The sequence below is a fragment of the Antedon bifida genome, chromosome 5 (genome assembly GCF_963402885.1).
Source record: "Antedon bifida chromosome 5, ecAntBifi1.1, whole genome shotgun sequence".
Classification (NCBI taxonomy): Eukaryota; Metazoa; Echinodermata; class Crinoidea; order Comatulida; family Antedonidae; genus Antedon; species Antedon bifida.
In genome coordinates this window covers 17,616,457-17,643,423 of record NC_136230.1, presented here as the reverse complement: position 1 = coordinate 17,643,423, position 26,967 = coordinate 17,616,457, and the positions used below count along the sequence as shown (strand labels likewise).

Below are 26,967 nucleotides of genomic sequence, written 5' to 3'. Positions count from 1 at the left end.
ATGTAAATAAATAAAATATCTATAATTAAATAGCATTTAATACATATTGTAAATGAAATATAATTATCGTTTAACAGAAAGTAATAAAAGTATTTAAATAAGTATAAGTTCTATAATAGACTACTTTATGTTGTTTAATCTAGAGTTTGAGCCTATAATTGATATTATTCTTCGAAATAATCATGAAGCGTTCAATGCATGTTAATATTCTATACCAAAAGTTGTAAAGGAAAAATAAATATAGTTACAAACCAACAAAGTTTCTTAACAGATAATGTAACCATAAATAGTTATATATCAAGTGTTCTTAATTAACCTAACGATTATCGTGAACTGCATAGGCTATCTAATATTAATGTCGAATTGGGGGTTAGCGCGAACGCAGTCCCCCGCTACCATAAATTATACACCCGAGTTCCCCACGTTTGGGGGAATCGCAAGGGTCAACCGCAGCCGTGTGTGCAATGCCGAGGCCTCATCTTGGAAGGACATTCCTTCCTGATCAAAGTCGCTCCTGTGCCAGGTAAGTATGCTTAAACGCCATACCACGTTCTTAGCTGAGATATTGGCTTGGTATTGTTGTACAAGTGTCATTCTGGTATTTATATTCAGTTACAGTGTCATAATGTAAATGGTAATATAATCTTCTGTAACTTACAGTAACTGTAGTCTATTCTCAAACATATTTTCATATCAACTAAATTTAAATGCTAGTTGTTTGTAATAGTATTGGAAGTTTTAATTTCATACCGACAAATCATTAAAGTGTCATCCGCTTTCTTTGCTTTACCGTTTCTATTGTTTTAAAATTGTTTATTGTTGCGATTGCGCCCGCGTTACTCAACGCAGCCATTGTTTCTATTGTGTTTTTCTTGTTCTTTCATTAATATCTAACCAACAAAGACATTTTTAAAATGGTGTGCCTTTGATTTCTACGGCATTCAACTATTAAAGTCAACTGAATTATCTGAAAAGCTACCATTCGACTATTATCCGAACTACGAGTAACCTAAATATGTCTTGCATGATGTTCTCCGATCTCACCGATACATTGATGATGCCTCTATCATTTCAAGAACTTGTTGTGGCGGCTCTTCTCCGTTGTCCAGATACTACCAGCGGTTCTCTAAACGTGCTGCATATTATTGATACAATTTGTCCGGAGAAGTATAACATGAGGAATGTCAGAGAATGCGTTCGTCAGATCTTCAGTGAATCACCGTATATCGAAAAGGTTGACAGACACAGGTATGTGATTTACATTATTAACCAACTTATTCATTGCAATAACTATGTTGGCCTTTACAGGTAACGCATTATTTGTAATAACCTTTTCTTAAATAAAACTCACTGCCTGCAACTTACTTACAGTACTTATTCGGTTACAGTACTTTGTCATTTTACTTAATAATGCTCCCTACATTTGTAATTTTAACAGAAATACCATTGATTATCATCCTTATTATTTATTTACATGATCATCATTATTAATAAATAAGTTTGTTTTCTTGTTATAGGTATCGATTGACAGACGGTTGGCAATACTATCTGCCATATATCATTATAGTGAATGGAACGAAGTACCACGTAACATCCAACACTTACAACGAGTGGGTGGCATACCTGTATACGATATCACGCAATGCACCGATGGAGCTAGATCTCCAATCCATAAACCACTTGAATTGCAGCGATAGAAATGGCGAAAAACAACATTGCTTACAAACTGAAACAGAACAATTAAACGGTGTACATACTACGTCTTCATCATTGAGTGTAAAATGTCAAAGGTTTTCTATCGCCAAACTTCTTTGACAAGAACAATATGACATGTAAATAAATAAAATATCTATAATTAAATAGCATTTAATACATATTGTAAATGAAATATAATTATCGTTTAACAGAAAGTAATAAAAGTATTTAAATAAGTATAAGTTCTATAATAGACTACTTTATGTTGTTTAATCTAGAGTTTGAGCCTATAATTGATATTATTCTTCGAAATAATCATGAAGCGTTCAATGCATGTTAATATTTATATTCAGTTACAGTGTCATAATGTAAATGGTAATATAATCTTCTGTAACTTACAGTAACTGTAGTCTATTCTCAAACATATTTTCATATCAACTAAATTTAAATGCTAGTTGTTTGTAATAGTATTGGAAGTTTTAATTTCATACCGACAAATCATTAAAGTGTCATCCGCTTTCTTTGCTTTACCGTTTCTATTGTTTTAAAATTGTTTATTGTTGCGATTGCGCCCGCGTTACTCAACGCAGCCATTGTTTCTATTGTGTTTTTCTTGTTCTTTCATTAATATCTAACCAACAAAGACATTTTTAAAATGGTGTGCCTTTGATTTCTACGGCATTCAACTATTAAAGTCAACTGAATTATCTGAAAAGCTACCATTCGACTATTATCCGAACTACGAGTAACCTAAATATGTCTTGCATGATGTTCTCCGATCTCACCGATACATTGATGATGCCTCTATCATTTCAAGAACTTGTTGTGGCGGCTCTTCTCCGTTGTCCAGATACTACCAGCGGTTCTCTAAACGTGCTGCATATTATTGATACAATTTGTCCGGAGAAGTATAACATGAGGAATGTCAGAGAATGCGTTCGTCAGATCTTCAGTGAATCACCGTATATCGAAAAGGTTGACAGACACAGGTATGTGATTTACATTATTAACCAACTTATTCATTGCAATAACTATGTTGGCCTTTACAGGTAACGCATTATTTGTAATAACCTTTTCTTAAATAAAACTCACTGCCTGCAACTTACTTACAGTACTTATTCGGTTACAGTACTTTGTCATTTTACTTAATAATGCTCCCTACATTTGTAATTTTAACAGAAATACCATTGATTATCATCCTTATTATTTATTTACATGATCATCATTATTAATAAATAAGTTTGTTTTCTTGTTATAGGTATCGATTGACAGACGGTTGGCAATACTATCTGCCATATATCATTATAGTGAATGGAACGAAGTACCACGTAACATCCAACACTTACAACGAGTGGGTGGCATACCTGTATACGATATCACGCAATGCACCGATGGAGCTAGATCTCCAATCCATAAACCACTTGAATTGCAGCGATAGAAATGGCGAAAAACAACATTGCTTACAAACTGAAACAGAACAATTAAACGGTGTACATACTACGTCTTCATCATTGAGTGTAAAATGTCAAAGGTTTTCTATCGCCAAACTTCTTCGACAAGAACAATATGACATGTAAATAAATAAAATATCTATAATTAAATAGCATTTAATACATATTGTAAATGAAATATAATTATCGTTTAACAGAAAGTAATAAAAGTATTTAAATAAGTATAAGTTCTATAATAGACTACTTTATGTTGTTTAATCTAGAGTTTGAGCCTATAATTGATATTATTCTTCGAAATAATCATGAAGCGTTCAATGCATGTTAATATTCTATACCAACAGTTGTAAAGGAAAAATAAATATAGTTACAAACCAACAAAGTTTCTTAACAGATAATGTAACCATAAATAGTTATATATCAAGTGTTCTTAATTAACCTAACGATTATCGTGAACTGCATAGGCTATCTAATATTAATGTCGAATTGGGGGTTAGCGCGAACGCAGTCCCCCGCTACCATAAATTATACACCCGAGTTCCCCACGTTTGGGGGAATCGCAAGGGTCAACCGCAGCCGTGTGTGCAATGCCGAGGCCTCATCTTGGGAGGACATTCCTTCCTGATCAAAGTCGCTCCTGTGCCAGGTAAGTATGCTTAAACGCCATACCACGTTCTTAGCTGAGATATTGGCTTGGTATTGTTGTACAAGTGTCATTCTGGTATTTATATTCAGTTACAGTGTCATAATGTAAATGGTAATATAATCTTCTGTAACTTACAGTAACTGTAGTCTATTCTCAAACATATTTTCATATCAACTAAATTTAAATGCTAGTTGTTTGTAATAGTATTGGAAGTTTTAATTTCATACCGACAAATCATTAAAGTGTCATCCGCTTTCTTTGCTTTACCGTTTCTATTGTTTTAAAATTGTTTATTGTTGCGATTGCGCCCGCGTTACTCAACGCAGCCATTGTTTCTATTGTGTTTTTCTTGTTCTTTCATTAATATCTAACCAACAAAGACATTTTTAAAATGGTGTGCCTTTGATTTTTACGGCATTCAACTATTAAAGTCAACTGAATTATCTGAAAAGCTACCATTCGACTATTATCCGAACTACGAGTAACCTAAATATGTCTTGCATGATGTTCTCCGATCTCACCGATACATTGATGATGCCTCTATCATTTCAAGAACTTGTTGTGGCGGCTCTTCTCCGTTGTCCAGATACTACCAGCGGTTCTCTAAACGTGCTGCATATTATTGATACAATTTGTCCGGAGAAGTATAACATGAGGAATGTCAGAGAATGCGTTCGTCAGATCTTCAGTGAATCTCCGTATATCGAAAAGGTTGACAGACACAGGTATGTGATTTACATTATTAAACCAACTTATTCATTGCAATAACTATGTTGGCCTTTACAGGTAACGCATTATTTGTAATAACCTTTTCTTAAATAAAACTCACTGCCTGCAACTTACTTACAGTACTTATTCGGTTACAGTACTTTGTCATTTTACTTAATAATGCTCCCTACATTTGTAATTTTAACAGAAATACCATTGATTATCATCCTTATTATTTATTTACATGATCATCATTATTAATAAATAAGTTTGTTTTCTTGTTATAGGTATCGATTGACAGACGGTTGGCAATACTATCTGCCATATATCATTATAGTGAATGGAACGAAGTACCACGTAACATCCAACACTTACAACGAGTGGGTGGCATACCTGTATACGATATCACGCAATGCACCGATGGAGCTAGATCTCCAATCCATAAACCACTTGAATTGCAGCGATAGAAATGGCGAAAAACAACATTGCTTACAAACTGAAACAGAACAATTAAACGGTGTACATACTACGTCTTCATCATTGAGTGTAAAATGTCAAAGGTTTTCTATCGCCAAACTTCTTCGACAAGAACAATATGACATGTAAATAAATAAAATATCTATAATTAAATAGCATTTAATACATATTGTAAATGAAATATAATAATAAAAGTATTTAAATAAGTATAAGTTCTATAATAGACTACTTTATGTTGTTTAATCTAGAGTTTGAGCCTATAATTGATATTATTCTTCGAAATAATCATGAAGCGTTCAATGCATGTTAATATTCTATACCAACAGTTGTAAAGGAAAAATAAATATAGTTACAAACCAACAAAGTTTCTTAACAGATAATGTAACCATAAATAGTTATATATCAAGTGTTCTTAATTAACCTAACGATTATCGTGAACTGCATAGGCTATCTAATATTAATGTCGAATTGGGGGTTAGCGCGAACGCAGTCCCCCGCTACCATAAATTATACACCCGAGTTCCCCACGTTTGGGGGAATCGCAAGGGTCAACCGCAGCCGTGTGTGCAATGCCGAGGCCTCATCTTGGGAGGACATTCCTTCCTGATCAAAGTCGCTCCTGTGCCAGGTAAGTATGCTTAAACGCCATACCACGTTCTTAGCTGAGATATTGGCTTGGTATTGTTGTACAAGTGTCATTCTGGTATTTATATTCAGTTACAGTGTCATAATGTAAATGGTAATATAATCTTCTGTAACTTACAGTAACTGTAGTCTATTCTCAAACATATTTTCATATCAACTAAATTTAAATGCTAGTTGTTTGTAATAGTATTGGAAGTTTTAATTTCATACCGACAAATCATTAAAGTGTCATCCGCTTTCTTTGCTTTACCGTTTCTATTGTTTTAAAATTGTTTATTGTTGCGATTGCGCCCGCGTTACTCAACGCAGCCATTGTTTCTATTGTGTTTTTCTTGTTCTTTCATTAATATCTAACCAACAAAGACATTTTTAAAATGGTGTGCCTTTGATTTCTACGGCATTCAACTATTAAAGTCAACTGAATTATCTGAAAAGCTACCATTCGACTATTATCCGAACTACGAGTAACCTAAATATGTCTTGCATGATGTTCTCCGATCTCACCGATACATTGATGATGCCTCTATCATTTCAAGAACTTGTTGTGGCGGCTCTTCTCCGTTGTCCAGATACTACCAGCGGTTCTCTAAACGTGCTGCATATTATTGATACAATTTGTCCGGAGAAGTATAACATGAGGAATGTCAGAGAATGCGTTCGTCAGATCTTCAGTGAATCTCCGTATATCGAAAAGGTTGACAGACACAGGTATGTGATTTACATTATTAAACCAACTTATTCATTGCAATAACTATGTTGGCCTTTACAGGTAACGCATTATTTGTAATAACCTTTTCTTAAATAAAACTCACTGCCTGCAACTTACTTACAGTACTTATTCGGTTACAGTACTTTGTCATTTTACTTAATAATGCTCCCTACATTTGTAATTTTAACAGAAATACCATTGATTATCATCCTTATTATTTATTTACATGATCATCATTATTAATAAATAAGTTTGTTTTCTTGTTATAGGTATCGATTGACAGACGGTTGGCAATACTATCTGCCATATATCATTATAGTGTATGGAACGAAGTACCACGTAACATCCAACACTTACAACGAGTGGGTGGCATACCTGTATACGATATCACGCAATGCACCGATGGAGCTAGATCTCCAATCCATAAACCACTTGAATTGCAGCGATAGAAATGGCGAAAAACAACATTGCTTACAAACTGAAACAGAACAATTAAACGGTGTACATACTACGTCTTCATCATTGAGTGTAAAATGTCAAAGGTTTTCTATCGCCAAACTTCTTCGACAAGAACAATATGACATGTAAATAAATAAAATATCTATAATTAAATAGCATTTAATACATATTGTAAATGAAATATAATTATCGTTTAACAGAAAGTAATAAAAGTATTTAAATAAGTATAAGTTCTATAATAGACTACTTTATGTTGTTTAATCTAGAGTTTGAGCCTATAATTGATATTATTCTTCGAAATAATCATGAAGCGTTCAATGCATGTTAATATTCTATACCAAAAGTTGTAAAGGAAAAATAAATATAGTTACAAACCAACAAAGTTTCTTAACAGATAATGTAACCATAAATAGTTATATATCAAGTGTTCTTAATTAACCTAACGATTATCGTGAACTGCATAGGCTATCTAATATTAATGTCGAATTGGGGGTTAGCGCGAACGCAGTCCCCCGCTACCATAAATTATACACCCGAGTTCCCCACGTTTGGGGGAATCGCAAGGGTCAACCGCAGCCGTGTGTGCAATGCCGAGGCCTCATCTTGGAAGGACATTCCTTCCTGATCAAAGTCGCTCCTGTGCCAGGTAAGTATGCTTAAACGCCATACCACGTTCTTAGCTGAGATATTGGCTTGGTATTGTTGTACAAGTGTCATTCTGGTATTTATATTCAGTTACAGTGTCATAATGTAAATGGTAATATAATCTTCTGTAACTTACAGTAACTGTAGTCTATTCTCAAACATATTTTCATATCAACTAAATTTAAATGCTAATTGTTTGTAATAGTATTGGAAGTTTTAATTTCATACCGACAAATCATTAAAGTGTCATCCGCTTTCTTTGCTTTACCGTTTCTATTGTTTTAAAATTGTTTATTGTTGCGATTGCGCCCGCGTTACTCAACGCAGCCATTGTTTCTATTGTGTTTTTCTTGTTCTTTCATTAATATCTAACCAACAAAGACATTTTTAAAATGGTGTGCCTTTGATTTCTACGGCATTCAACTATTAAAGTCAACTGAATTATCTGAAAAGCTACCATTCGACTATTATCCGAACTACGAGTAACCTAAATATGTCTTGCATGATGTTCTCCGATCTCACCGATACATTGATGATGCCTCTATCATTTCAAGAACTTGTTGTGGCGGCTCTTCTCCGTTGTCCAGATACTACCAGCGGTTCTCTAAACGTGCTGCATATTATTGATACAATTTGTCCGGAGAAGTATAACATGAGGAATGTCAGAGAATGCGTTCGTCAGATCTTCAGTGAATCACCGTATATCGAAAAGGTTGACAGACACAGGTATGTGATTTACATTATTAACCAACTTATTCATTGCAATAACTATGTTGGCCTTTACAGGTAACGCATTATTTGTAATAACCTTTTCTTAAATAAAACTCACTGCCTGCAACTTACTTACAGTACTTATTCGGTTACAGTACTTTGTCATTTTACTTAATAATGCTCCCTACATTTGTAATTTTAACAGAAATACCATTGATTATCATCCTTATTATTTATTTACATGATCATCATTATTAATAAATAAGTTTGTTTTCTTGTTATAGGTATCGATTGACAGACGGTTGGCAATACTATCTGCCATATATCATTATAGTGAATGGAACGAAGTACCACGTAACATCCAACACTTACAACGAGTGGGTGGCATACCTGTATACGATATCACGCAATGCACCGATGGAGCTAGATCTCCAATCCATAAACCACTTGAATTGCAGCGATAGAAATGGCGAAAAACAACATTGCTTACAAACTGAAACAGAACAATTAAACGGTGTACATACTACGTCTTCATCATTGAGTGTAAAATGTCAAAGGTTTTCTATCGCCAAACTTCTTTGACAAGAACAATATGACATGTAAATAAATAAAATATCTATAATTAAATAGCATTTAATACATATTGTAAATGAAATATAATTATCGTTTAACAGAAAGTAATAAAAGTATTTAAATAAGTATAAGTTCTATAATAGACTACTTTATGTTGTTTAATCTAGAGTTTGAGCCTATAATTGATATTATTCTTCGAAATAATCATGAAGCGTTCAATGCATGTTAATATTCTATACCAACAGTTGTAAAGGAAAAATAAATATAGTTACAAACCAACAAAGTTTCTTAACAGATAATGTAACCATAAATAGTTATATATCAAGTGTTCTTAATTAACCTAACGATTATCGTGAACTGCATAGGCTATCTAATATTAATGTCGAATTGGGGGTTAGCGCGAACGCAGTCCCCCGCTACCATAAATTATACACCCGAGTTCCCCACGTTTGGGGGAATCGCAAGGGTCAACCGCAGCCGTGTGTGCAATGCCGAGGCCTCATCTTGGGAGGACATTCCTTCCTGATCAAAGTCGCTCCTGTGCCAGGTAAGTATGCTTAAACGCCATACCACGTTCTTAGCTGAGATATTGGCTTGGTATTGTTGTACAAGTGTCATTCTGGTATTTATATTCAGTTACAGTGTCATAATGTAAATGGTAATATAATCTTCTGTAACTTACAGTAACTGTAGTCTATTCTCAAACATATTTTCATATCAACTAAATTTAAATGCTAGTTGTTTGTAATAGTATTGGAAGTTTTAATTTCATACCGACAAATCATTAAAGTGTCATCCGCTTTCTTTGCTTTACCGTTTCTATTGTTTTAAAATTGTTTATTGTTGCGATTGCGCCCGCGTTACTCAACGCAGCCATTGTTTCTATTGTGTTTTTCTTGTTCTTTCATTAATATCTAACCAACAAAGACATTTTTAAAATGGTGTGCCTTTGATTTCTACGGCATTCAACTATTAAAGTCAACTGAATTATCTGAAAAGCTACCATTCGACTATTATCCGAACTACGAGTAACCTAAATATGTCTTGCATGATGTTCTCCGATCTCACCGATACATTGATGATGCCTCTATCATTTCAAGAACTTGTTGTGGCGGCTCTTCTCCGTTGTCCAGATACTACCAGCGGTTCTCTAAACGTGCTGCATATTATTGATACAATTTGTCCGGAGAAGTATAACATGAGGAATGTCAGAGAATGCGTTCGTCAGATCTTCAGTGAATCTCCGTATATCGAAAAGGTTGACAGACACAGGTATGTGATTTACATTATTAAACCAACTTATTCATTGCAATAACTATGTTGGCCTTTACAGGTAACGCATTATTTGTAATAACCTTTTCTTAAATAAAACTCACTGCCTGCAACTTACTTACAGTACTTATTCGGTTACAGTACTTTGTCATTTTACTTAATAATGCTCCCTACATTTGTAATTTTAACAGAAATACCATTGATTATCATCCTTATTATTTATTTACATGATCATCATTATTAATAAATAAGTTTGTTTTCTTGTTATAGGTATCGATTGACAGACGGTTGGCAATACTATCTGCCATATATCATTATAGTGAATGGAACGAAGTACCACGTAACATCCAACACTTACAACGAGTGGGTGGCATACCTGTATACGATATCACGCAATGCACCGATGGAGCTAGATCTCCAATCCATAAACCACTTGAATTGCAGCGATAGAAATGGCGAAAAACAACATTGCTTACAAACTGAAACAGAACAATTAAACGGTGTACATACTACGTCTTCATCATTGAGTGTAAAATGTCAAAGGTTTTCTATCGCCAAACTTCTTCGACAAGAACAATATGACATGTAAATAAATAAAATATCTATAATTAAATAGCATTTAATACATATTGTAAATGAAATATAATTATCGTTTAACAGAAAGTAATAAAAGTATTTAAATAAGTATAAGTTCTATAATAGACTACTTTATGTTGTTTAATCTAGAGTTTGAGCCTATAATTGATATTATTCTTCGAAATAATCATGAAGCGTTCAATGCATGTTAATATTCTATACCAAAAGTTGTAAAGGAAAAATAAATATAGTTACAAACCAACAAAGTTTCTTAACAGATAATGTAACCATAAATAGTTATATATCAAGTGTTCTTAATTAACCTAACGATTATCGTGAACTGCATAGGCTATCTAATATTAATGTCGAATTGGGGGTTAGCGCGAACGCAGTCCCCCGCTACCATAAATTATACACCCGAGTTCCCCACGTTTGGGGGAATCGCAAGGGTCAACCGCAGACGTGTGTGCAATGCCGAGGCCTCATCTTGGAAGGACATTCCTTCCTGATCAAAGTCGCTCCTGTGCCAGGTAAGTATGCTTAAACGCCATACCACGTTCTTAGCTGAGATATTGGCTTGGTATTGTTGTACAAGTGTCATTCTGGTATTTATATTCAGTTACAGTGTCATAATGTAAATGGTAATATAATCTTCTGTAACTTACAGTAACTGTAGTCTATTCTCAAACATATTTTCATATCAACTAAATTTAAATGCTAGTTGTTTGTAATAGTATTGGAAGTTTTAATTTCATACCGACAAATCATTAAAGTGTCATCCGCTTTCTTTGCTTTACCGTTTCTATTGTTTTAAAATTGTTTATTGTTGCGATTGCGCCCGCGTTACTCAACGCAGCCATTGTTTCTATTGTGTTTTTCTTGTTCTTTCATTAATATCTAACCAACAAAGACATTTTTAAAATGGTGTGCCTTTGATTTCTACGGCATTCAACTATTAAAGTCAACTGAATTATCTGAAAAGCTACCATTCGACTATTATCCGAACTACGAGTAACCTAAATATGTCTTGCATGATGTTCTCCGATCTCACCGATACATTGATGATGCCTCTATCATTTCAAGAACTTGTTGTGGCGGCTCTTCTCCGTTGTCCAGATACTACCAGCGGTTCTCTAAACGTGCTGCATATTATTGATACAATTTGTCCGGAGAAGTATAACATGAGGAATGTCAGAGAATGCGTTCGTCAGATCTTCAGTGAATCTCCGTATATCGAAAAGGTTGACAGACACAGGTATGTGATTTACATTATTAAACCAACTTATTCATTGCAATAACTATGTTGGCCTTTACAGGTAACGCATTATTTGTAATAACCTTTTCTTAAATAAAACTCACTGCCTGCAACTTACTTACAGTACTTATTCGGTTACAGTACTTTGTCATTTTACTTAATAATGCTCCCTACATTTGTAATTTTAACAGAAATACCATTGATTATCATCCTTATTATTTATTTACATGATCATCATTATTAATAAATAAGTTTGTTTTCTTGTTATAGGTATCGATTGACAGACGGTTGGCAATACTATCTGCCATATATCATTATAGTGAATGGAACGAAGTACCACGTAACATCCAATACTTACAACGAGTGGGTGGCATACCTGTATACGATATCACGCAATGCACCGATGGAGCTAGATCTCCAATCCATAAACCACTTGAATTGCAGCGATAGAAATGGCGAAAAACAACATTGCTTACAAACTGAAACAGAACAATTAAACGGTGTACATACTACGTCTTCATCATTGAGTGTAAAATGTCAAAGGTTTTCTATCGCCAAACTTCTTCGACAAGAACAATATGACATGTAAATAAATAAAATATCTATAATTAAATAGCATTTAATACATATTGTAAATGAAATATAATTATCGTTTAACAGAAAGTAATAAAAGTATTTAAATAAGTATAAGTTCTATAATAGACTACTTTATGTTGTTTAATCTAGAGTTTGAGCCTATAATTGATATTATTCTTCGAAATAATCATGAAGCGTTCAATGCATGTTAATATTTATATTCAGTTACAGTGTCATAATGTAAATGGTAATATAATCTTCTGTAACTTACAGTAACTGTAGTCTATTCTCAAACATATTTTCATATCAACTAAATTTAAATGCTAGTTGTTTGTAATAGTATTGGAAGTTTTAATTTCATACCGACAAATCATTAAAGTGTCATCCGCTTTCTTTGCTTTACCGTTTCTATTGTTTTAAAATTGTTTATTGTTGCGATTGCGCCCGCGTTACTCAACGCAGCCATTGTTTCTATTGTGTTTTTCTTGTTCTTTCATTAATATCTAACCAACAAAGACATTTTTAAAATGGTGTGCCTTTGATTTCTACGGCATTCAACTATTAAAGTCAACTGAATTATCTGAAAAGCTACCATTCGACTATTATCCGAACTACGAGTAACCTAAATATGTCTTGCATGATGTTCTCCGATCTCACCGATACATTGATGATGCCTCTATCATTTCAAGAACTTGTTGTGGCGGCTCTTCTCCGTTGTCCAGATACTACCAGCGGTTCTCTAAACGTGCTGCATATTATTGATACAATTTGTCCGGAGAAGTATAACATGAGGAATGTCAGAGAATGCGTTCGTCAGATCTTCAGTGAATCACCGTATATCGAAAAGGTTGACAGACACAGGTATGTGATTTACATTATTAACCAACTTATTCATTGCAATAACTATGTTGGCCTTTACAGGTAACGCATTATTTGTAATAACCTTTTCTTAAATAAAACTCACTGCCTGCAACTTACTTACAGTACTTATTCGGTTACAGTACTTTGTCATTTTACTTAATAATGCTCCCTACATTTGTAATTTTAACAGAAATACCATTGATTATCATCCTTATTATTTATTTACATGATCATCATTATTAATAAATAAGTTTGTTTTCTTGTTATAGGTATCGATTGACAGACGGTTGGCAATACTATCTGCCATATATCATTATAGTGAATGGAACGAAGTACCACGTAACATCCAACACTTACAACGAGTGGGTGGCATACCTGTATACGATATCACGCAATGCACCGATGGAGCTAGATCTCCAATCCATAAACCACTTGAATTGCAGCGATAGAAATGGCGAAAAACAACATTGCTTACAAACTGAAACAGAACAATTAAACGGTGTACATACTACGTCTTCATCATTGAGTGTAAAATGTCAAAGGTTTTCTATCGCCAAACTTCTTCGACAAGAACAATATGACATGTAAATAAATAAAATATCTATAATTAAATAGCATTTAATACATATTGTAAATGAAATATAATTATCGTTTAACAGAAAGTAATAAAAGTATTTAAATAAGTATAAGTTCTATAATAGACTACTTTATGTTGTTTAATCTAGAGTTTGAGCCTATAATTGATATTATTCTTCGAAATAATCATGAAGCGTTCAATGCATGTTAATATTCTATACCAACAGTTGTAAAGGAAAAATAAATATAGTTACAAACCAACAAAGTTTCTTAACAGATAATGTAACCATAAATAGTTATATATCAAGTGTTCTTAATTAACCTAACGATTATCGTGAACTGCATAGGCTATCTAATATTAATGTCGAATTGGGGGTTAGCGCGAACGCAGTCCCCCGCTACCATAAATTATACACCCGAGTTCCCCACGTTTGGGGGAATCGCAAGGGTCAACCGCAGCCGTGTGTGCAATGCCGAGGCCTCATCTTGGGAGGACATTCCTTCCTGATCAAAGTCGCTCCTGTGCCAGGTAAGTATGCTTAAACGCCATACCACGTTCTTAGCTGAGATATTGGCTTGGTATTGTTGTACAAGTGTCATTCTGGTATTTATATTCAGTTACAGTGTCATAATGTAAATGGTAATATAATCTTCTGTAACTTACAGTAACTGTAGTCTATTCTCAAACATATTTTCATATCAACTAAATTTAAATGCTAGTTGTTTGTAATAGTATTGGAAGTTTTAATTTCATACCGACAAATCATTAAAGTGTCATCCGCTTTCTTTGCTTTACCGTTTCTATTGTTTTAAAATTGTTTATTGTTGCGATTGCGCCCGCGTTACTCAACGCAGCCATTGTTTCTATTGTGTTTTTCTTGTTCTTTCATTAATATCTAACCAACAAAGACATTTTTAAAATGGTGTGCCTTTGATTTTTACGGCATTCAACTATTAAAGTCAACTGAATTATCTGAAAAGCTACCATTCGACTATTATCCGAACTACGAGTAACCTAAATATGTCTTGCATGATGTTCTCCGATCTCACCGATACATTGATGATGCCTCTATCATTTCAAGAACTTGTTGTGGCGGCTCTTCTCCGTTGTCCAGATACTACCAGCGGTTCTCTAAACGTGCTGCATATTATTGATACAATTTGTCCGGAGAAGTATAACATGAGGAATGTCAGAGAATGCGTTCGTCAGATCTTCAGTGAATCTCCGTATATCGAAAAGGTTGACAGACACAGGTATGTGATTTACATTATTAAACCAACTTATTCATTGCAATAACTATGTTGGCCTTTACAGGTAACGCATTATTTGTAATAACCTTTTCTTAAATAAAACTCACTGCCTGCAACTTACTTACAGTACTTATTCGGTTACAGTACTTTGTCATTTTACTTAATAATGCTCCCTACATTTGTAATTTTAACAGAAATACCATTGATTATCATCCTTATTATTTATTTACATGATCATCATTATTAATAAATAAGTTTGTTTTCTTGTTATAGGTATCGATTGACAGACGGTTGGCAATACTATCTGCCATATATCATTATAGTGAACGGAACGAAGTACCACGTAACATCCAACACTTACAACGAGTGGGTGGCATACCTGTATACGATATCACGCAATGCACCGATGGAGCTAGATCTCCAATCCATAAACCACTTGAATTGCAGCGATAGAAATGGCGAAAAACAACATTGCTTACAAACTGAAACAGAACAATTAAACGGTGTACATACTACGTCTTCATCATTGAGTGTAAAATGTCAAAGGTTTTCTATCGCCAAACTTCTTCGACAAGAACAATATGACATGTAAATAAATAAAATATCTATAATTAAATAGCATTTAATACATATTGTAAATGAAATATAATTATCGTTTAACAGAAAGTAATAAAAGTATTTAAATAAGTATAAGTTCTATAATAGACTACTTTATGTTGTTTAATCTAGAGTTTGAGCCTATAATTGATATTATTCTTCGAAATAATCATGAAGCGTTCAATGCATGTTAATATTCTATACCAAAAGTTGTAAAGGAAAAATAAATATAGTTACAAACCAACAAAGTTTCTTAACAGATAATGTAACCATAAATAGTTATATATCAAGTGTTCTTAATTAACCTAACGATTATCGTGAACTGCATAGGCTATCTAATATTAATGTCGAATTGGGGGTTAGCGCGAACGCAGTCCCCCGCTACCATAAATTATACACCCGAGTTCCCCACGTTTGGGGGAATCGCAAGGGTCAACCGCAGACGTGTGTGCAATGCCGAGGCCTCATCTTGGAAGGACATTCCTTCCTGATCAAAGTCGCTCCTGTGCCAGGTAAGTATGCTTAAACGCCATACCACGTTCTTAGCTGAGATATTGGCTTGGTATTGTTGTACAAGTGTCATTCTGGTATTTATATTCAGTTACAGTGTCATAATGTAAATGGTAATATAATCTTCTGTAACTTACAGTAACTGTAGTCTATTCTCAAACATATTTTCATATCAACTAAATTTAAATGCTAGTTGTTTGTAATAGTATTGGAAGTTTTAATTTCATACCGACAAATCATTAAAGTGTCATCCGCTTTCTTTGCTTTACCGTTTCTATTGTTTTAAAATTGTTTATTGTTGCGATTGCGCCCGCGTTACTCAACGCAGCCATTGTTTCTATTGTGTTTTTCTTGTTCTTTCATTAATATCTAACCAACAAAGACATTTTTAAAATGGTGTGCCTTTGATTTCTACGGCATTCAACTATTAAAGTCAACTGAATTATCTGAAAAGCTACCATTCGACTATTATCCGAACTACGAGTAACCTAAATATGTCTTGCATGATGTTCTCCGATCTCACCGATACATTGATGATGCCTCTATCATTTCAAGAACTTGTTGTGGCGGCTCTTCTCCGTTGTCCAGATACTACCAGCGGTTCTCTAAACGTGCTGCATATTATTGATACAATTTGTCCGGAGAAGTATAACATGAGGAATGTCAGAGAATGCGTTCGTCAGATCTTCAGTGAATCACCGTATATCGAAAAGGTTGACAGACACAGGTATGTGATTTACATTATTAACCAACTTATTCATTGCAATAACTATGTTGGCCTTTACAGGTAACGCATTATTTGTAATAACCTTTTCTTAAATAAAACTCACTGCCTGCAACTTACTTACAGTACTTATTCGGTTACAGTACTTTGTCATTTTACTTAATAATGCTCCCTACATTTGTAATTTTAACAGAAATACCATTGATTATCATCCTTATTATTTATTTACATGATCATCATTATTAATAAATAAGTTTGTTTTCTTGTTATAGGTATCGATTGACAGACGGTTGGCAATACTATCTGCCATATATCATTATAGTGAATGGAACGAAGTACCACGTAACATCCAACACTTACAACGAGTGGGTGGCATACCTGTATACGATATCACGCAATGCACCGATGGAGCTAGATCTCCAATCCATAAACCACTTGAATTGCAGCGATAGAAATGGCGAAAAACAACATTGCTTACAAACTGAAACAGAACAATTAAACGGTGTACATACTACGTCTTCATCATTGAGTGTAAAATGTCAAAGGTTTTCTATCGCCAAACTTCTTCGACAAGAACAATATGACATGTAAATAAATAAAATATCTATAATTAAATAGCATTTAATACATATTGTAAATGAAATATAATTATCGTTTAACAGAAAGTAATAAAAGTATTTAAATAAGTATAAGTTCTATAATAGACTACTTTATGTTGTTTAATCTAGAGTTTGAGCCTATAATTGATATTATTCTTCGAAATAATCATGAAGCGTTCAATGCATGTTAATATTTATATTCAGTTACAGTGTCATAATGTAAATGGTAATATAATCTTCTGTAACTTACAGTAACTGTAGTCTATTCTCAAACATATTTTCATATCAACTAAATTTAAATGCTAGTTGTTTGTAATAGTATTGGAAGTTTTAATTTCATACCGACAAATCATTAAAGTGTCATCCGCTTTCTTTGCTTTACCGTTTCTATTGTTTTAAAATTGTTTATTGTTGCGATTGCGCCCGCGTTACTCAACGCAGCCATTGTTTCTATTGTGTTTTTCTTGTTCTTTCATTAATATCTAACCAACAAAGACATTTTTAAAATGGTGTGCCTTTGATTTCTACGGCATTCAACTATTAAAGTCAACTGAATTATCTGAAAAGCTACCATTCGACTATTATCCGAACTACGAGTAACCTAAATATGTCTTGCATGATGTTCTCCGATCTCACCGATACATTGATGATGCCTCTATCATTTCAAGAACTTGTTGTGGCGGCTCTTCTCCGTTGTCCAGATACTACCAGCGGTTCTCTAAACGTGCTGCATATTATTGATACAATTTGTCCGGAGAAGTATAACATGAGGAATGTCAGAGAATGCGTTCGTCAGATCTTCAGTGAATCACCGTATATCGAAAAGGTTGACAGACACAGGTATGTGATTTACATTATTAACCAACTTATTCATTGCAATAACTATGTTGGCCTTTACAGGTAACGCATTATTTGTAATAACCTTTTCTTAAATAAAACTCACTGCCTGCAACTTACTTACAGTACTTATTCGGTTACAGTACTTTGTCATTTTACTTAATAATGCTCCCTACATTTGTAATTTTAACAGAAATACCATTGATTATCATCCTTATTATTTATTTACATGATCATCATTATTAATAAATAAGTTTGTTTTCTTGTTATAGGTATCGATTGACAGACGGTTGGCAATACTATCTGCCATATATCATTATAGTGAATGGAACGAAGTACCACGTAACATCCAACACTTACAACGAGTGGGTGGCATACCTGTATACGATATCACGCAATGCACCGATGGAGCTAGATCTCCAATCCATAAACCACTTGAATTGCAGCGATAGAAATGGCGAAAAACAACATTGCTTACAAACTGAAACAGAACAATTAAACGGTGTACATACTACGTCTTCATCATTGAGTGTAAAATGTCAAAGGTTTTCTATCGCCAAACTTCTTCGACAAGAACAATATGACATGTAAATAAATAAAATATCTATAATTAAATAGCATTTAATACATATTGTAAATGAAATATAATTATCGTTTAACAGAAAGTAATAAAAGTATTTAAATAAGTATAAGTTCTATAATAGACTACTTTATGTTGTTTAATCTAGAGTTTGAGCCTATAATTGATATTATTCTTCGAAATAATCATGAAGCGTTCAATGCATGTTAATATTCTATACCAACAGTTGTAAAGGAAAAATAAATATAGTTACAAACCAACAAAGTTTCTTAACAGATAATGTAACCATAAATAGTTATATATCAAGTGTTCTTAATTAACCTAACGATTATCGTGAACTGCATAGGCTATCTAATATTAATGTCGAATTGGGGGTTAGCGCGAACGCAGTCCCCCGCTACCATAAATTATACACCCGAGTTCCCCACGTTTGGGGGAATCGCAAGGGTCAACCGCAGCCGTGTGTGCAATGCCGAGGCCTCATCTTGGGAGGACATTCCTTCCTGATCAAAGTCGCTCCTGTGCCAGGTAAGTATGCTTAAACGCCATACCACGTTCTTAGCTGAGATATTGGCTTGGTATTGTTGTACAAGTGTCATTCTGGTATTTATATTCAGTTACAGTGTCATAATGTAAATGGTAATATAATCTTCTGTAACTTACAGTAACTGTAGTCTATTCTCAAACATATTTTCATATCAACTAAATTTAAATGCTAGTTGTTTGTAATAGTATTGGAAGTTTTAATTTCATACCGACAAATCATTAAAGTGTCATCCGCTTTCTTTGCTTTACCGTTTCTATTGTTTTAAAATTGTTTATTGTTGCGATTGCGCCCGCGTTACTCAACGCAGCCATTGTTTCTATTGTGTTTTTCTTGTTCTTTCATTTTAAATATCTAACCAACAAAGACATTTTTAAAATGGTGTGCCTTTGATTTTTACGGCATTCAACTATTAAAGTCAACTGAATTATCTGAAAAGCTACCATTCGACTATTATCCGAACTACGAGTAACCTAAATATGTCTTGCATGATGTTCTCCGATCTCACCGATACATTGATGATGCCTCTATCATTTCAAGAACTTGTTGTGGCGGCTCTTCTCCGTTGTCCAGATACTACCAGCGGTTCTCTAAACGTGCTGCATATTATTGATACAATTTGTCCGGAGAAGTATAACATGAGGAATGTCAGAGAATGCGTTCGTCAGATCTTCAGTGAATCTCCGTATATCGAAAAGGTTGACAGACACAGGTATGTGATTTACATTATTAAACCAACTTATTCATTGCAATAACTATGTTGGCCTTTACAGGTAACGCATTATTTGTAATAACCTTTTCTTAAATAAAACTCACTGCCTGCAACTTACTTACAGTACTTATTCGGTTACAGTACTTTGTCATTTTACTTAATAATGCTCCCTACATTTGTAATTTTAACAGAAATACCATTGATTATCATCCTTATTATTTATTTACATGATCATCATTATTAATAAATAAGTTTGTTTTCTTGTTATAGGTATCGATTGACAGACGGTTGGCAATACTATCTGCCATATATCATTATAGTGAACGGAACGAAGTACCACGTAACATCCAACACTTACAACGAGTGGGTGGCATACCTGTATACGATATCACGCAATGCACCGATGGAGCTAGATCTCCAATCCATAAACCACTTGAATTGCAGCGATAGAAATGGCGAAAAACAACATTGCTTACAAACTGAAACAGAACAATTAAACGGTGTACATACTACGTCTTCATCATTGAGTGTAAAATGTCAAAGGTTTTCTATCGCCAAACTTCTTCGACAAGAACAATATGACATGTAAATAAATAAAATATCTATAATTAAATAGCATTTAATACATATTGTAAATGAAATATAATAATAAAAGTATTTAAATAAGTATAAGTTCTATAATAGACTACTTTATGTTGTTTAATCTAGAGTTTGAGCCTATAATTGATATTATTCTTCGAAATAATCATGAAGCGTTCAATGCATGTTAATATTCTATACCAACAGTTGTAAAGGAAAAATAAATATAGTTACAAACCAACAAAGTTTCTTAACAGATAATGTAACCATAAATAGTTATATATCAAGTGTTCTTAATTAACCTAACGATTATCGTGAACTGCATAGGCTATCTAATATTAATGTCGAATTGGGGGTTAGCGCGAACGCAGTCCCCCGCTACCATAAATTATACACCCGAGTTCCCCACGTTTGGGGGAATCGCAAGGGTCAACCGCAGCCGTGTGTGCAATGCCGAGGCCTCATCTTGGGAGGACATTCCTTCCTGATCAAAGTCGCTCCTGTGCCAGGTAAGTATGCTTAAACGCCATACCACGTTCTTAGCTGAGATATTGGCTTGGTATTGTTGTACAAGTGTCATTCTGGTATTTATATTCAGTTACAGTGTCATAATGTAAATGGTAATATAATCTTCTGTAACTTACAGTAACTGTAGTCTATTCTCAAACATATTTTCATATCAACTAAATTTAAATGCTAGTTGTTTGTAATAGTATTGGAAGTTTTAATTTCATACCGACAAATCATTAAAGTGTCATCCGCTTTCTTTGCTTTACCGTTTCTATTGTTTTAAAATTGTTTATTGTTGCGATTGCGCCCGCGTTACTCAACGCAGCCATTGTTTCTATTGTGTTTTTCTTGTTCTTTCATTAATATCTAACCAACAAAGACATTTTTAAAATGGTGTGCCTTTGATTTCTACGGCATTCAACTATTAAAGTCAACTGAATTATCTGAAAAGCTACCATTCGACTATTATCCGAACTACGAGTAACCTAAATATGTCTTGCATGATGTTCTCCGATCTCACCGATACATTGATGATGCCTCTATCATTTCAAGAACTTGTTGTGGCGGCTCTTCTCCGTTGTCCAGATACTACCAGCGGTTCTCTAAACGTGCTGCATATTATTGATACAATTTGTCCGGAGAAGTATAACATGAGGAATGTCAGAGAATGCGTTCGTCAGATCTTCAGTGAATCTCCGTATATCGAAAAGGTTGACAGACACAGGTATGTGATTTACATTATTAAACCAACTTATTCATTGCAATAACTATGTTGGCCTTTACAGGTAACGCATTATTTGTAATAACCTTTTCTTAAATAAAACTCACTGCCTGCAACTTACTTACAGTACTTATTCGGTTACAGTACTTTGTCATTTTACTTAATAATGCTCCCTACATTTGTAATTTTAACAGAAATACCATTGATTATCATCCTTATTATTTATTTACATGATCATCATTATTAATAAATAAGTTTGTTTTCTTGTTATAGGTATCGATTGACAGACGGTTGGCAATACTATCTGCCATATATCATTATAGTGAATGGAACGAAGTACCACGTAACATCCAACACTTACAACGAGTGGGTGGCATACCTGTATACGATATCACGCAATGCACCGATGGAGCTAGATCTCCAATCCATAAACCACTTGAATTGCAGCGATAGAAATGGCGAAAAACAACATTGCTTACAAACTGAAACAGAACAATTAAACGGTGTACATACTACGTCTTCATCATTGAGTGTAAAATGTCAAAGGTTTTCTATCGCCAAACTTCTTCGACAAGAACAATATGACATGTAAATAAATAAAATATCTATAATTAAATAGCATTTAATACATATTGTAAATGAAATATAATAATAAAAGTATTTAAATAAGTATAAGTTCTATAATAGACTACTTTATGTTGTTTAATCTAGAGTTTGAGCCTATAATTGATATTATTCTTCGAAATAATCATGAAGCGTTCAATGCATGTTAATATTCTATACCAACAGTTGTAAAGGAAAAATAAATATAGTTACAAACCAACAAAGTTTCTTAACAGATAATGTAACCATAAATAGTTATATATCAAGTGTTCTTAATTAACCTAACGATTATCGTGAACTGCATAGGCTATCTAATATTAATGTCGAATTGGGGGTTAGCGCGAACGCAGTCCCCCGCTACCATAAATTATACACCCGAGTTCCCCACGTTTGGGGGAATCGCAATGCCGAGGCCTCATCTTGGGAGGACATTCCTTCCTGATCAAAGTCGCTCCTGTGCCAGGTAAGTATGCTTAAACGCCATACCACGTTCTTAGCTGAGATATTGGCTTGGTATTGTTGTACAAGTGTCATTCTGGTATTTATATTCAGTTACAGTGTCATAATGTAAATGGTAATATAATCTTCTGTAACTTACAGTAACTGTAGTCTATTCTCAAACATATTTTCATATCAACTAAATTTAAATGCTAGTTGTTTGTAATAGTATTGGAAGTTTTAATTTCATACCGACAAATCATTAAAGTGTCATCCGCTTTCTTTGCTTTACCGTTTCTATTGTTTTAAAATTGTTTATTGTTGCGATTGCGCCCGCGTTACTCAACGCAGCCATTGTTTCTATTGTGTTTTTCTTGTTCTTTCATTAATATCTAACCAACAAAGACATTTTTAAAATGGTGTGCCTTTGATTTCTACGGCATTCAACTATTAAAGTCAACTGAATTATCTGAAAAGCTACCATTCGACTATTATCCGAACTACGAGTAACCTAAATATGTCTTGCATGATGTTCTCCGATCTCACCGATACATTGATGATGCCTCTATCATTTCAAGAACTTGTTGTGGCGGCTCTTCTCCGTTGTCCAGATACTACCAGCGGTTCTCTAAACGTGCTGCATATTATTGATACAATTTGTCCGGAGAAGTATAACATGAGGAATGTCAGAGAATGCGTTCGTCAGATCTTCAGTGAATCACCGTATATCGAAAAGGTTGACAGACACAGGTATGTGATTTACATTATTAACCAACTTATTCATTGCAATAACTATGTTGGCCTTTACAGGTAACGCATTATTTGTAATAACCTTTTCTTAAATAAAACTCACTGCCTGCAACTTACTTACAGTACTTATTCGGTTACAGTACTTTGTCATTTTACTTAATAATGCTCCCTACATTTGTAATTTTAACAGAAATACCATTGATTATCATCCTTATTATTTATTTACATGATCATCATTATTAATAAATAAGTTTGTTTTCTTGTTATAGGTATCGATTGACAGACGGTTGGCAATACTATCTGCCATATATCATTATAGTGAATGGAACGAAGTACCACGTAACATCCAACACTTACAACGAGTGGGTGGCATACCTGTATACGATATCACGCAATGCACCGATGGAGCTAGATCTCCAATCCATAAACCACTTGAATTGCAGCGATAGAAATGGCGAAAAACAACATTGCTTACAAACTGAAACAGAACAATTAAACGGTGTACATACTACGTCTTCATCATTGAGTGTAAAATGTCAAAGGTTTTCTATCGCCAAACTTCTTCGACAAGAACAATATGACATGTAAATAAATAAAATATCTATAATTAAATAGCATTTAATACATATTGTAAATGAAATATAATTATCGTTTAACAGAAAGTAATAAAAGTATTTAAATAAGTATAAGTTCTATAATAGACTACTTTATGTTGTTTAATCTAGAGTTTGAGCCTATAATTGATATTATTCTTCGAAATAATCATGAAGCGTTCAATGCATGTTAATATTCTATACCAAAAGTTGTAAAGGAAAAATAAATATAGTTACAAACCAACAAAGTTTCTTAACAGATAATGTAACCATAAATAGTTATATATCAAGTGTTCTTAATTAACCTAACGATTATCGTGAACTGCATAGGCTATCTAATATTAATGTCGAATTGGGGGTTAGCGCGAACGCAGTCCCCCGCTACCATAAATTATACACCCGAGTTCCCCACGTTTGGGGGAATCGCAAGGGTCAACCGCAGCCGTGTGTGCAATGCCGAGGCCTCATCTTGGGAGGACATTCCTTCCTGATCAAAGTCGCTCCTGTGCCAGGTAAGTATGCTTAAACGCCATACCACGTTCTTAGCTGAGATATTGGCTTGGTATTGTTGTACAAGTGTCATTCTGGTATTTATATTCAGTTACAGTGTCATAATGTAAATGGTAATATAATCTTCTGTAACTTACAGTAACTGTAGTCTATTCTCAAACATATTTTCATATCAACTAAATTTAAATGCTAGTTGTTTGTAATAGTATTGGAAGTTTTAATTTCATACCGACAAATCATTAAAGTGTCATCCGCTTTCTTTGCTTTACCGTTTCTATTGTTTTAAAATTGTTTATTGTTGCGATTGCGCCCGCGTTACTCAACGCAGCCATTGTTTCTATTGTGTTTTTCTTGTTCTTTCATTAATATCTAACCAACAAAGACATTTTTAAAATGGTGTGCCTTTGATTTCTACGGCATTCAACTATTAAAGTCAACTGAATTATCTGAAAAGCTACCATTCGACTATTATCCGAACTACGAGTAACCTAAATATGTCTTGCATGATGTTCTCCGATCTCACCGATACATTGATGATGCCTCTATCATTTCAAGAACTTGTTGTGGCGGCTCTTCTCCGTTGTCCAGATACTACCAGCGGTTCTCTAAACGTGCTGCATATTATTGATACAATTTGTCCGGAGAAGTATAACATGAGGAATGTCAGAGAATGCGTTCGTCAGATCTTCAGTGAATCTCCGTATATCGAAAAGGTTGACAGACACAGGTATGTGATTTACATTATTAAACCAACTTATTCATTGCAATAACTATGTTGGCCTTTACAGGTAACGCATTATTTGTAATAACCTTTTCTTAAATAAAACTCACTGCCTGCAACTTACTTACAGTACTTATTCGGTTACAGTACTTTGTCATTTTACTTAATAATGCTCCCTACATTTGTAATTTTAACAGAAATACCATTGATTATCATCCTTATTATTTATTTACATGATCATCATTATTAATAAATAAGTTTGTTTTCTTGTTATAGGTATCGATTGACAGACGGTTGGCAATACTATCTGCCATATATCATTATAGTGAATGGAACGAAGTACCACGTAACATCCAACACTTACAACGAGTGGGTGGCATACCTGTATACGATATCACGCAATGCACCGATGGAGCTAGATCTCCAATCCATAAACCACTTGAATTGCAGCGATAGAAATGGCGAAAAACAACATTGCTTACAAACTGAAACAGAACAATTAAACGGTGTACATACTACGTCTTCATCATTGAGTGTAAAATGTCAAAGGTTTTCTATCGCCAAACTTCTTCGACAAGAACAATATGACATGTAAATAAATAAAATATCTATAATTAAATAGCATTTAATACATATTGTAAATGAAATATAATAATAAAAGTATTTAAATAAGTATAAGTTCTATAATAGACTACTTTATGTTGTTTAATCTAGAGTTTGAGCCTATAATTGATATTATTCTTCGAAATAATCATGAAGCGTTCAATGCATGTTAATATTCTATACCAACAGTTGTAAAGGAAAAATAAATATAGTTACAAACCAACAAAGTTTCTTAACAGATAATGTAACCATAAATAGTTATATATCAAGTGTTCTTAATTAACCTAACGATTATCGTGAACTGCATAGGCTATCTAATATTAATGTCGAATTGGGGGTTAGCGCGAACGCAGTCCCCCGCTACCATAAATTATACACCCGAGTTCCCCACGTTTGGGGGAATCGCAAGGGTCAACCGCAGCCGTGTGTGCAATGCCGAGGCCTCATCTTGGGAGGACATTCCTTCCTGATCAAAGTCGCTCCTGTGCCAGGTAAGTATGCTTAAACGCCATACCACGTTCTTAGCTGAGATATTGGCTTGGTATTGTTGTACAAGTGTCATTCTGGTATTTATATTCAGTTACAGTGTCATAATGTAAATGGTAATATAATCTTCTGTAACTTACAGTAACTGTAGTCTATTCTCAAACATATTTTCATATCAACTAAATTTAAATGCTAGTTGTTTGTAATAGTATTGGAAGTTTTAATTTCATACCGACAAATCATTAAAGTGTCATCCGCTTTCTTTGC

At 33.9% G+C, this 26,967-nt stretch overlaps 12 non-coding genes and 1 pseudogene across 12 annotated transcripts; all 13 read right to left on the bottom strand.

Moving 5' to 3' along the window:
• Positions 1-364: 364 nt before the first annotated feature.
• LOC144843937 (U1 spliceosomal RNA) lies at positions 365-531 on the bottom strand. The gene has a single exon (XR_013612370.1). It is a non-coding gene; the product is annotated as a U1 spliceosomal RNA (small nuclear RNA).
• Positions 532-3,630: 3,099 nt separating this feature from the next.
• Positions 3,631-3,797, bottom strand: LOC144843873 (U1 spliceosomal RNA). The gene has a single exon (XR_013612311.1). It is a non-coding gene; the product is annotated as a U1 spliceosomal RNA (small nuclear RNA).
• Positions 3,798-5,443: 1,646 nt separating this feature from the next.
• LOC144843872 (U1 spliceosomal RNA) lies at positions 5,444-5,610 on the bottom strand. Its single transcript, XR_013612310.1, has one exon. It is a non-coding gene; the product is annotated as a U1 spliceosomal RNA (small nuclear RNA).
• Positions 5,611-7,274: 1,664 nt separating this feature from the next.
• On the bottom strand, positions 7,275-7,441 carry LOC144843934 (U1 spliceosomal RNA). The gene has a single exon (XR_013612369.1). It is a non-coding gene; the product is annotated as a U1 spliceosomal RNA (small nuclear RNA).
• A 1,663-nt stretch (positions 7,442-9,104) lies between these two features.
• LOC144843870 (U1 spliceosomal RNA) lies at positions 9,105-9,271 on the bottom strand. The gene has a single exon (XR_013612309.1). It is a non-coding gene; the product is annotated as a U1 spliceosomal RNA (small nuclear RNA).
• A 1,664-nt stretch (positions 9,272-10,935) lies between these two features.
• Positions 10,936-11,102, bottom strand: LOC144843933 (U1 spliceosomal RNA). The gene has a single exon (XR_013612368.1). It is a non-coding gene; the product is annotated as a U1 spliceosomal RNA (small nuclear RNA).
• A 3,100-nt stretch (positions 11,103-14,202) lies between these two features.
• On the bottom strand, positions 14,203-14,369 carry LOC144843869 (U1 spliceosomal RNA). Its single transcript, XR_013612308.1, has one exon. It is a non-coding gene; the product is annotated as a U1 spliceosomal RNA (small nuclear RNA).
• A 1,664-nt stretch (positions 14,370-16,033) lies between these two features.
• Positions 16,034-16,200, bottom strand: LOC144843932 (U1 spliceosomal RNA). The gene has a single exon (XR_013612367.1). It is a non-coding gene; the product is annotated as a U1 spliceosomal RNA (small nuclear RNA).
• Positions 16,201-19,299: 3,099 nt separating this feature from the next.
• On the bottom strand, positions 19,300-19,466 carry LOC144843868 (U1 spliceosomal RNA). Its single transcript, XR_013612307.1, has one exon. It is a non-coding gene; the product is annotated as a U1 spliceosomal RNA (small nuclear RNA).
• A 1,649-nt stretch (positions 19,467-21,115) lies between these two features.
• On the bottom strand, positions 21,116-21,282 carry LOC144843867 (U1 spliceosomal RNA). Its single transcript, XR_013612306.1, has one exon. It is a non-coding gene; the product is annotated as a U1 spliceosomal RNA (small nuclear RNA).
• Positions 21,283-22,928: 1,646 nt separating this feature from the next.
• Positions 22,929-23,070, bottom strand: LOC144843948 (U1 spliceosomal RNA; annotated as a pseudogene).
• A 1,663-nt stretch (positions 23,071-24,733) lies between these two features.
• On the bottom strand, positions 24,734-24,900 carry LOC144843866 (U1 spliceosomal RNA). The gene has a single exon (XR_013612305.1). It is a non-coding gene; the product is annotated as a U1 spliceosomal RNA (small nuclear RNA).
• A 1,646-nt stretch (positions 24,901-26,546) lies between these two features.
• Positions 26,547-26,713, bottom strand: LOC144843865 (U1 spliceosomal RNA). The gene has a single exon (XR_013612304.1). It is a non-coding gene; the product is annotated as a U1 spliceosomal RNA (small nuclear RNA).
• Between the last annotated feature and the right edge of the window lie 254 nt (positions 26,714-26,967).